The sequence below is a fragment of the Cavia porcellus genome, unplaced genomic scaffold (genome assembly GCF_034190915.1).
Source record: "Cavia porcellus strain 051 isolate PalLab524CR breed Dunkin Hartley unplaced genomic scaffold, mCavPor4.1 scaffold_33, whole genome shotgun sequence".
NCBI lineage: Eukaryota > Metazoa > Chordata > Mammalia > Rodentia > Caviidae > Cavia > Cavia porcellus.
The window spans coordinates 25,834,190-25,844,557 of NW_026947516.1; the positions used below are offsets into that span (position 1 = coordinate 25,834,190).

Sequence of the window (10,368 nt, forward strand, 5' to 3'; positions counted from 1 at the left end):
TGCTCATTCTGAAAATTTGGTTTCTTTTTTTTTTTTTTTTTTTTTTTTTTGAGACAGGGTTTTGCTATATAGCTAGGCTGGGCCTTAACTTTTTGCCTCAGCCTCCCAAGTGCCACCATGCCTGTCATGTTTTTGTATTTTTGTTATCAAAGTGCTGGGGATTGAAACTAGGACCTCATGCATGCTAGGCAAGTGTTCAACCATTGGGCTGAGCTACCTTCCTAGCTCTGGGGTATTTTTTTAATTTAAATTTTATTGAAATACCATGCACATGCCATAAAACTTGTCCTTTTAAAGTGTATCATTCACAGTGTATGTACCATTGTTGCCTATTGATTGATGTGTTTTGAAATTTGGGGGGGGGTCTTTTTTTTCTCTTTGAAATAAAATGGACTTGAAAAAAAAGTATATCATTCAGTCCAGACATGGTGGCACACACCTGTAATCCCAGCATTTGAGAGGCTGAGGTAGGAGAGTTACGAGTTTTAAGGCCAGTCTAAACTTCATAGTGAGTTCAAGATCAACCTGAGCTACACAGTGGCACTCTGTCTCAAATAACAAAACAAAAATCCCAAAGATAAATAATTCATTGATTCTAGCAGGGTGTAGTGGCACACAGCTGTAATCCCAGCACTCAGGGGTTAAAATCAGGAGGCTTGCCATGAGTTAGAGACCAGCCTGGGCTACATAGTGAGTTCAAGGCCAGCATGAACTACATAGCAAGATCCTGTCTCAAATAAAACGAAACAAAACCAGGAAACCCATATCCATAAGGAAGTCATTCCTGATCTTACAACCACACCCTAGGCCCTGGCAACCACTGATATACCGTTGTATCTGTGGACTTGTCTGTTCTACACCTTGTATAGATGGAATCATGTGTATGTGGCCTGGTCCATCTGGAGTCTTTCCTTTAACAATACTGGCAAGGTGCACCCACGTTGTGGCATGTATCAGTATACATTATTAGTTTTCAGAGCAGTTGTACACAACACCACAAACTGGGTGAGTTAACCAATAGAGATTTATTCTGATAGTCCTGCAGTCCAGAAGTCTAATCTTACATGATAAATCATTTGCAACACAAAAGTTTTTAATTTTAATGAAACCCAGTTTATTTTTTCTTTTGTCACTCTGCTTTTGGCATTATATCTAAGAATCAAGCCATTGCCAAATCTTGGATTATGATTTGCTCTTATGTTTTCTTCTAAGAGTTTTATAGTTTTAGTTCTTACCTTTAGGCTTATGCTGAATTTGGAGTTGCTTTTTTGCATTGTGTGAGCAGTAAGTCCACTTTATACTTTTGTGTGTGTGTGTGTGTGCGCGCGCGCGCGTGCGTGCGCGCACTCGCAGTACTAAGGATTGAATGTAGGACTCCATGCTGAGCTACATCCTCATCCCTTTTTAAATTTTCTGTTTTGAAACAAGACCTTGATAAGTTATCTATACTGGGCTCCAATTTGTGAGCCTCTTGCCTCAGCCTCCCAGAGCACTGGGATTACAGGTGTATACCACTGTGCCTGGTTTTGGATTTTGATGCTATCATTTATACTGAAGGAGCTCTTACTCTTTACTCTTTCTTTCATTTTTTTTTGGACCAGGGATTGAACTCATGACCTTGCATTTGTCAGGTAGGCACTTATGCCACTAAGCTAAATCCCTGGCCCTGTCTTTACTTTCTTGTAAAGAAATGTGATACAGTGTAGGCCACCTTCCAAGAGAGGGCCTTGCAAAGTTGCCAAGCTGGCCTTGAACTTTTGCTCCCTGCCTCAGCCTGCTGAGCATCTGGGGTCCCAGGCGGGCACTACTGCCTGGCTCCAACTCCATACTTTTGCACATGGATATCCAGTTGACTCAGTGCCATTTGTTGAAAAGCCTATTGTTTCCCTCATTAGACTGTTTGAGACCTTCTGAAAATCTGTGAAATATAAAGGCTTATTTTCAAACTTTTAATTCTATTCCGCTGATCTAGACACCTTTTGTATGACCGCAGTATGTTATCATCTTAGTTACTATAGCTTTGTAGTAAGTTTTCAAATTGAGGCATATGAGTTCTCAATTCTTGTTCTGTTTTGGGTTATTTTGAACCTCTAGCATTTTCACATGCATCTTACAATCAGTGTATCTACTCCCTCAGAACAAAACAATTTGGGATTTTCCTAAGGATTTCATTGAATCTGTGAATGAATTGGGGCATACTGTCCGCTTGACAATGTTTCCCATACATAAACATGGTATATCTCCCTCTTTTATTTAGATTTTCTTTAGTTTTTTTCTTTTCTAGTACTGGAGATTAAACCCAGGACATTCACACTGATAGACATCTCCAGCCCTTTTTATTCTTTATTTTGAGACAGTATCTTTCTTTTTTTTTTTTTGTCTTTTTCCTTTTTATTGGTACCGGGGATCGAACTCACAACTGCCTGCTTGCAAAGCAGGCGCTTATGCTGCTGAGCTAAATCCCCAGCCCCTAGTATCTTTCTAAATTGCCCCAGTGGGACTCAAATTTGTGATCCTTCTGCCTCAGTCTCCCTTATTGCTGAGATTACCAGTGTGGATCACCATGCATGGCTTTCGTTAACTTCTTTCAGTAGTGTTTTGTAGTTTTCAGTGTGCAAATATTGCATTTATTTTCTTAAATTTAAACCTACCTATTTTCCTTTTACTGTTATTACCAATGAGATTTTTCCCCCTTAACTTGATTTTGACTTCTTCATTGCTAGTATATAGAAATACAGCTGATTTTCCTATATTGATTTTGTATCTAACCACATTGGTGAATTTGTTCATTGGTTCTAATGCATTTTTTGGTAGATTATTTAGGATTTGCTGTATTTGAGACTACATAGTGTGCACACAGAAAAAGTTTTGCTTCTTTTTCCAATACAGGTGCCTTTTATTTATTTTTTGTGCCCAATTGCCCTGTCTGGAACCTTTACTACAGTATTGAATAGCAGTAGCAAGAGTAGATATCTGCAAGCTTGTTTCTGATTCTACGGAAAAAGTGTTTAACATGTCTGCATCTGGGATGTTAGCTTTGTGGTTTTCATAGATACCTTTTCCTTGTCCCCTCCTCTTTTTTTGAGACAAGGCCTGGCTTTGTAATTCAAGCTGGCCTTGAACTCACGGTGATCCTCCTGCCTCAGCCTCCTGAGTGCTGGCATCACAGACATGTGCTGCCACACCTGGCCCTTGTCCCACCTTTAATGGGCTAAAAGTGGCTGTTTGGTTCAGGTGTTTCCAGCGTGGTACTTGCTTTATGATAAGACTCTTCCTTTACCTTTCTTTCTCAAGGTTTTAACATTCAGTGATAACTGTAACCTAAGTTTACAACTTCCTGAGGAGTGGCAGAATGTTGATTTTTCTATTTTACTTTTTCTGCATTTTTTGGCTGGACGACTTCTATAAAGAGGCAGTGTTTCCCAGTTTGCAGAGTTATGAGCTGGCAATCTAACACAGTGAGGTGTGCTGACATGATCTCTGTGAGCTCCACATTATATATGTTACATATTTCAATTGATTATATCGATTACAAGTCTTATTTCTTTCTTGTTAATACTTTTCTTTTGTGGTACTGGGGAGTGAACCCAGAACCTCTGCAGTGAGCTACATCTCCAGGTCTTTTTTTTTTTTTTTACTTATTTTTATTTGGAGATGAAGTTTAGATAAGTTGCTAAATTGCTCAGGCTGGGCTAGAACTTGCAATCCTTCTGCTTCCTACCATCATTTCTCATGCTCAAATTATCCCTTATTTGGCCAGTAGGATCCCCTGAAGGAGACACTTAGGCCTTGCTGATTACATCCTTGCTAGTTGTCCCAGCTTTTCCCCACGATAAATGTAATCATTATGTATCATTAGTGCAGCAAACTCGCTCAAAAAAATTAGACCCTCCCCCAAAGATTTAATCATAAAATGGGCAACCAAAACAAATAGTCACTTCACAGAAGTACAATTGGCTGATAAATACATGAAAAAATGTTTGGCATTGCTGGCCATTCCAGAAATGCATTTGAAAACACCGAGATGCTATCTTACTCTAGAAAGAATGACTATCATCAAGAAATCAGATAACAGTAAATGCTGGCAAGGATGTGGGGGAAAAGCAATCTTTCTACCTTGTTGGTGGGAATGTAAAGTAGAACAACCACTATTGAAATCAGTGTGGAAATTCTCAAAAAATTAAAAGTAGAAATTCCATTAGATCCAGCTAGTCCTCTTCTAGATATCTTTCTGAAAGAGTGAAAGTCAACATGTTACAGTGATACGTGCATACCTATGTTTACAGCAGCACAATTTATGATAGTTAGATCTTGGAAGCAGTTTTATATGTCCATTAACAGATGAATGGATAAAGAAAATGTGGTATTTATACACAATGGAGTACCACCCTGCCACAAAGATAACTTGAGGCACCATGCCCTGATGGTTCATAGCAGTATTATTAGGAACAAGCAGAGAGTGGTGAGAGCACACCTGTAATCTCATATACTCAGGAGGCTGACACAAGTGGATCACAAGCTTGAGGTCAACCCGTGCAACTTGGTGAGACTCTGACCTCAAATAAAATAAAAAACAAAGGGCCAGAAGCCAGGTGTGCTAAAGGACCTCCTACTTTTTCAACAGCCTCCACCACTGGTGCATTTGTTATAAGTGATGAGGCTACAGTGACAGCCATAAGTAATCCAAGTCTACAGTTTACATTAGGCTAGGTGTGGGTGTGCATGCCCGTGACCCCAGCACTCGGGAAGCTGAGGCAGGAGGATGGCCATGAGTTCAAGACCTGCCTGGGCTACGGAGAGTTCAAGCTCAGCCTAAACTACATAGTGAGACCCTCTCTCAAAAAGCCAAAAAACAACATATGGGTTTGATCTTGGAGCTGTGGATAATGTGACTTTGGACAGATGCATAATGACATGTACCGAGCATTATAATACACACAGAGATTTTCACTCTCCTAACATGTTGTATTTTTATCCTCTAAATTTCCATTTGGTTATTTTTACAATTTCTTTTTACTCTGCTGAGAACTATATTTTAATTTATTTAAAGGCTGTTTTCCTTTACCTCATAGAGCATAATGGCAATAACTGCTTTAAAGTCTCTGTTAATTTCAACATCTGTGTCATCTCAGATTGAACATCTGTTGAATGTCTTTTCCCTTGAGGGTTATTGACATTTTCTTGATTCTCTGGCATGCCAAGTAATTTTGAATCGCATGCTGAACATTTGGAATACTCCATTGTGAGTCTCTGGGTCCTATCAAAATCCTCTAGTGAATACAATTTTTTTAAGTCAGGCAATCAACCTGGCTAGGCTCACAATGTATTTCTCTCTTGTCTAGGCATGCTTCTTCTGATTCGGCCCAGTTTCCAAGCAGCCTGTGCTGCTTTGGGTTTATTTGACATGTGGCCTACCCACGCATTAGTTTGAATGGTCCTTATTTATTATTTTTGCATTACTGGGAATAGAACCTGGGGTCTTCACCCTAACCCTACATCCCCAGCCCTTTTCATTTTTATTTGAAACAACGTCTTGCTAAGTTGCCCAGGCTGGGTTTGAACTTGTCATCCTCTTGCCTCAGCCTCTTGAGTGCTGCGATTACAGGCATGCACCACTGTGCCTGAGCTGGGTTTTAGATCATAGTTCAGTTCTCAAAATCACGGCTGTGTTGTTTTGAATCTGACCCACGTGTGCCCATCTTAGAGGTGAGCCTGAGGTTTGTGTTGAATTACACACACAATTAAAGGGGCCTCACCAGGCGTGGTGGCAGCATGCCTGTAATCCCAGCATTTGGGAGGCTGAGGCAGGAGGGTCGATGTGACGTTGAGGCCAGCCTAGGTTACATAAACCAGTTCAAGGCCAGCCTGCACTACACAGCCAGACCTTGTCTCAAAAATAACAATACAAACAACAGTAAAACAACAACCAAAAATAAAGGGGCCACTTCTCTTCGTGACTCACACCATTCTGCTTTCAGGGCCCCATTTTCTGAGTCCTCTGCTAGAAAGACGAGGTTCCTTGAGTTTTTCCTCCTTGCACTGTCTATAGCAGCTCTGATCAATGGTAGAAGAGTCTAAAGCAGGGGGATATGGAAAACTCACCCCTGCAGGAGAGACTTCAAGTTTTGCTTCCCTTCTCAATCCATCTCTCTTGCTGGCTTTTCAGAATTCCCAGTCTTTTATGTTTCTCCAGAGATTTTAGTTGTTGTAAGACATAACTGGGCATAGTGGTACACACCTGTAGTCTCAATATGCAGGAGGCTGAGGCAGGAGGATCACTGAGAGTTCGAGGCCAGCCCAGAGTACATAGCAATACCCTGTCTCAAAAAAACAAAGGGCAACCCACTCAGGACTCCTTGTCTTTCAGGAACTATTCCTATTGCCCAATAAATTTTCCTACTCAAAAAGTAGATGACATAGACTTTAGAGGCTTATCCCATCTGGTCATGAACCAGAAATTAGTACATTTGTAATATTTATTTTAATGAGTCCATGAGTGGTAAATTTCACTTATCTGTTTGTCTGTGTCTCTATTTCACCTTTAGAAGGCAAATTTACCTAGGTATAAAATCCTAGGTTGCTAATAATTTCCCCTTTTCACTTTGAAAATTTTATTCCAGTGTCTAATGGCATCAGTTAGTGGCTACTAATGATTTATTTTCATTTTTGTTGTGATGCCTCCTATCTCTAGTGGCTTTTAAGATTCTCTTTATCATTGATGTTTTGCAGTTTTATTTCACTGTGTAAAAAAAAAAAAAAAAAAAAAAAAAAAAAAAAAAAAAAACTAGTACCTGCAAGACCAGACATGCAAGCCTGTAATCCCAGCTACTTGGGAGGGTGAGGCAGAAGGATTACGAATTGGGGACCAACCCTTGCAGTTTAGCAAGACTCCACCTAAAAGTGAAAAAAATGAAAAGAGGTCAGGGTGTGTAGCTCAATTGTAGAGTACTTGCTTAGCACACAAGAGACCCTGGGTTCGTTCAATTCTGGTGCAGACAAAAAGAAAAAGAAAAAGGAAAAACCAAAAACAAGACTCCTAAACTCTAAATGTCCTCTAGAGGGCAGTATCACTCCTGCTATATCTACCGCTCCCAGCTACTGTCTCCAACTGAAATTGTTTCAGGGCTAGAGACTGATGATGGGTTGTGACATCTGGACTGCAGATGTCCTTTCTCATGATTTCAAAAGCCAGACTAATCCTTTTTGTTCTGTGTTGTTTTGTTTTGAGACAAGGTCTTTTTATATTGCCCAGGCTGGCCTTGAACTCACGATCCTACCTTGGCCTCCCACATAGACTAAATGACATGAATTTTGAAGTTTTAAAATACAGATTGAGTTCAAAGTCAACCTGAGCCACATAGCAAGACCCTGTCTCAAATAAACAACAACAGCAAAATACAGGTTATAACTACAGTCCCCATGATCCTCATTTCTGGGTTTATGTTTCATATATATATATATATTTTTTACTTTTGAAAATCTGCACCTTTCACAAACATTTTGGCTTTCTTCACTGTTGGCTTGCTTTGCATTTCCTTATTTTTAAAAGATATTTAAATACATTTCACCATAACTGAAAGACACACCATCGCACTGGATCCTGTGGCCCTGTACACCCCTTCCTCCCTCCATTCGGCCATTCATTTATTTAAAACACATGGAGCTAACTACACCAGGCTCTATGCTAGGCTTAGAGATAGAGTTCAGTAAAACTCAGACCCTTCCCTCACGGCTTCCTCCACCTCCCGAAGGCAATATGAATCCAGAGAAAATGATTTCAAGCCACAGCTAGAACCGAGGTGTGTATGTATATATTTATATACTGGGGATTGAACTTGTACATGCTAGGCAAGCACTGTATCACTGAGCTGCATCCCCAGCCCCTGAAACTGAGTTTAAGCAACGTATGAAGTTGTGCTAGAAAAGTCAGACTACCAGGCAAGGTTCATGCTTGGTGAGCCCAGCACTTGGGAGGCTGAAGAATTGTGAATTTGAACCTAGCCGCCTGGGCCATGTAGGAAGCCTGAGGCCAACCCGGACTACATGGCTGGAGCCTGTCTCAAAAAGCCATACACTTGTGCACATACACAGTCTATGAGTCTTTGACTTAAATCAGCCTGTCTGTCTCTGTCTTTGTTTCTTCCTCTCCCCTATCCTCTCTCCTTTTCTCCCTTTCCCCTCCCCCTCCCCCTCCCCCTCTCTCTTCCTCTTTGTATCTGTTTTCCTGGCTGTACTGGGGACTGAACCCAGGGCCTTCACTCTGAGCTACATCCCCAGTACTTTTGTTTTCTTTTTCTTTTTCTTTTTCTTTTAATTTTGAGATAAGGCCTAGCTAAGTCTCTAAATCACCCAGGCTAATCCTCCTGCCTCAGCCTCACAGAGTGCTGACATTACAAGAGTGTACCACCACACCTGGCTCAGATTATTTCTTAATGGTGGTTCCGATATATTTGTTCAGGAGAATTTATCTATTGTTCCTTGAGTTTTTACAAAGCTGGCTCAGTTATTTTCCATACAATACATTACAGGGAGAGATTTCACAATATTTATTGTCAAGCTTCATTCCATAGAAAAATTGTTACTGGAAATGTTACTTTTGGGAAACATTATTTTGTCAGGCTGATTTATTTGTTCTATAACAGCATGTGTTAAATGATGTACTTGAAAGTAATACGAGAGTATTCCAAATGAATCTGAGTAATTTTTCTTTTATCAATATTAATAGCATTTCAAGTGAACATTTAAAAACACCTACTTTTCAAGGAGAAATATTAACATATAAATTTACGTAATTTTTAAACTTACTTACATAATTTTTTCGTGCCATACTGAGGGTTGAAAATAGAGTCTTCGAGGTTTGATTATTTATTTTTATTTTGAGACAAGTTCTTGCTAAATCACTAAATTGCCCATGCTGGACTTGAGCTTGCAATCCTCTTGCCTCAGCCTCCCAGAGTGCTGGGATTACTGCCATGTGCCACCACACCTGGCTTAGTCACAAAATATGTTTTAAAAGGAATAATTGATTGACATCGGGGATCTTTTTTCATAACTAGCTGTTTAGGAGATCGAAGTTTGAATTTCTATTTTACATTTATTAAATATAGGAAAAACAGAATTGTATATTTAACTCTTTTGGGATTTTTTTTTTGGGGGGGGGGTTGAGACAGGGTCTTCCTATGTAATTTAGGCTGTTCTTGAACTTACTAGCTGGCCTGAACTCAAGGTGATCCTTCTGCCTCAGTCTTCTGAGTGCTAGGTTTACAGATGTGTGCCACAACACACAGCACCAACACATTAAATGGAGTTGAAAATACTTTTACAAACCTATGATTAAGAATTGCGTAAAAATTATAGCAAAAAAAAAAGATTTGGGTAAATTATCTATTGCTACATAACAGTATTACCATACACTTAGAGGTTTAAAACAAGACATTGTCTTGGTAGGTTTTTTTTTTATAGTGTCTCGCTATGTAGTTCATAAAGGCTGGCCTTGAACTATGTAGCCCAGGCTGGACTCAAATTTGTGGCGATCCTCTTGCCTCAGCTTCCCAATTGCTAGGATTATACAGGCGTGTGCTACTGGCTAAAACCAAGACACATTACTATCTCCTACTTTCTGTGTGTCAGGAGTGTGCCCATGTTCTAGCTAGATGGTTGATTTTGGGTCTCACAAAGCTTCAATCAGTGTCGTCCCCCCCCCCCCCCGCGCAGCGTGCATTGTTGGCCAGAAACTGTATAGCTTGTGCTTAGTATGTGGGAGGCCCTGGGGTTCAATCCCCAGCACCACAAAAAAAAAAAAAAAAAAAAAAATCAAGCTGCAGTCATGTCTGCTTCTGTGCGGGCGGTTGCTGGTACCTTTAGCTCCCGCAGCTCCCGGCTCTGTAGCCCTCTCTGCAGGCGCGTCACAGCTGAAAAACGCAAGGGGCGGCTCCTCCCGGAGCAGCATGGCGGCCGTGACGCAGTCACTCCGACGGTTTGCGCGCGCGCACTATATCTGTGATCAGGGACATCCGGTCACCTGGGCAGGGCACTGCTGAAGAGAAGTAGGTCACGCAGTTCCTCGCACTTTCAAGAAGAGCTCTCTGGGGGCCGTAAACGCCGGGGGAGGGGGGGATCTCGGGGACCACCCTGGGGTCTGTCCACCACAAGCCTGTGTATTTCTTCCAACTCTGCCCGCTGAAATGCTCTAAAAGCAATGTCAGCCTATGCTAATGAACACCACTACTGCTCAGTTTGTGGTCTCTAAAAACCATTTCCCAGGTGCAGCTGGGCTTATTCCAGATCTGGAATAGGGAAAGTACAAGGAGAGCCAGGGATGTTTGATAGTGCTAGAAGTCAATGAAGTTCTTCTGATCGTGACATTTA

The 10,368-nt window shown here is 40.9% G+C and overlaps 1 long non-coding RNA gene across 1 annotated transcript; it reads right to left on the reverse strand.

Annotated features, from left to right (window-relative positions):
- Nucleotides 1–390: 390 nt before the first annotated feature.
- LOC134474560 (uncharacterized) lies at nucleotides 391–9,946 on the reverse strand. Its single transcript, XR_010045400.1, has 3 exons — nucleotides 9,859–9,946; nucleotides 6,792–6,894; nucleotides 391–6,317 (listed from the first exon to the last, which is right to left on the reverse strand). It is a non-coding gene; the product is annotated as an uncharacterized LOC134474560 (long non-coding RNA).
- Nucleotides 9,947–10,368: the final 422 nt, after the last annotated feature.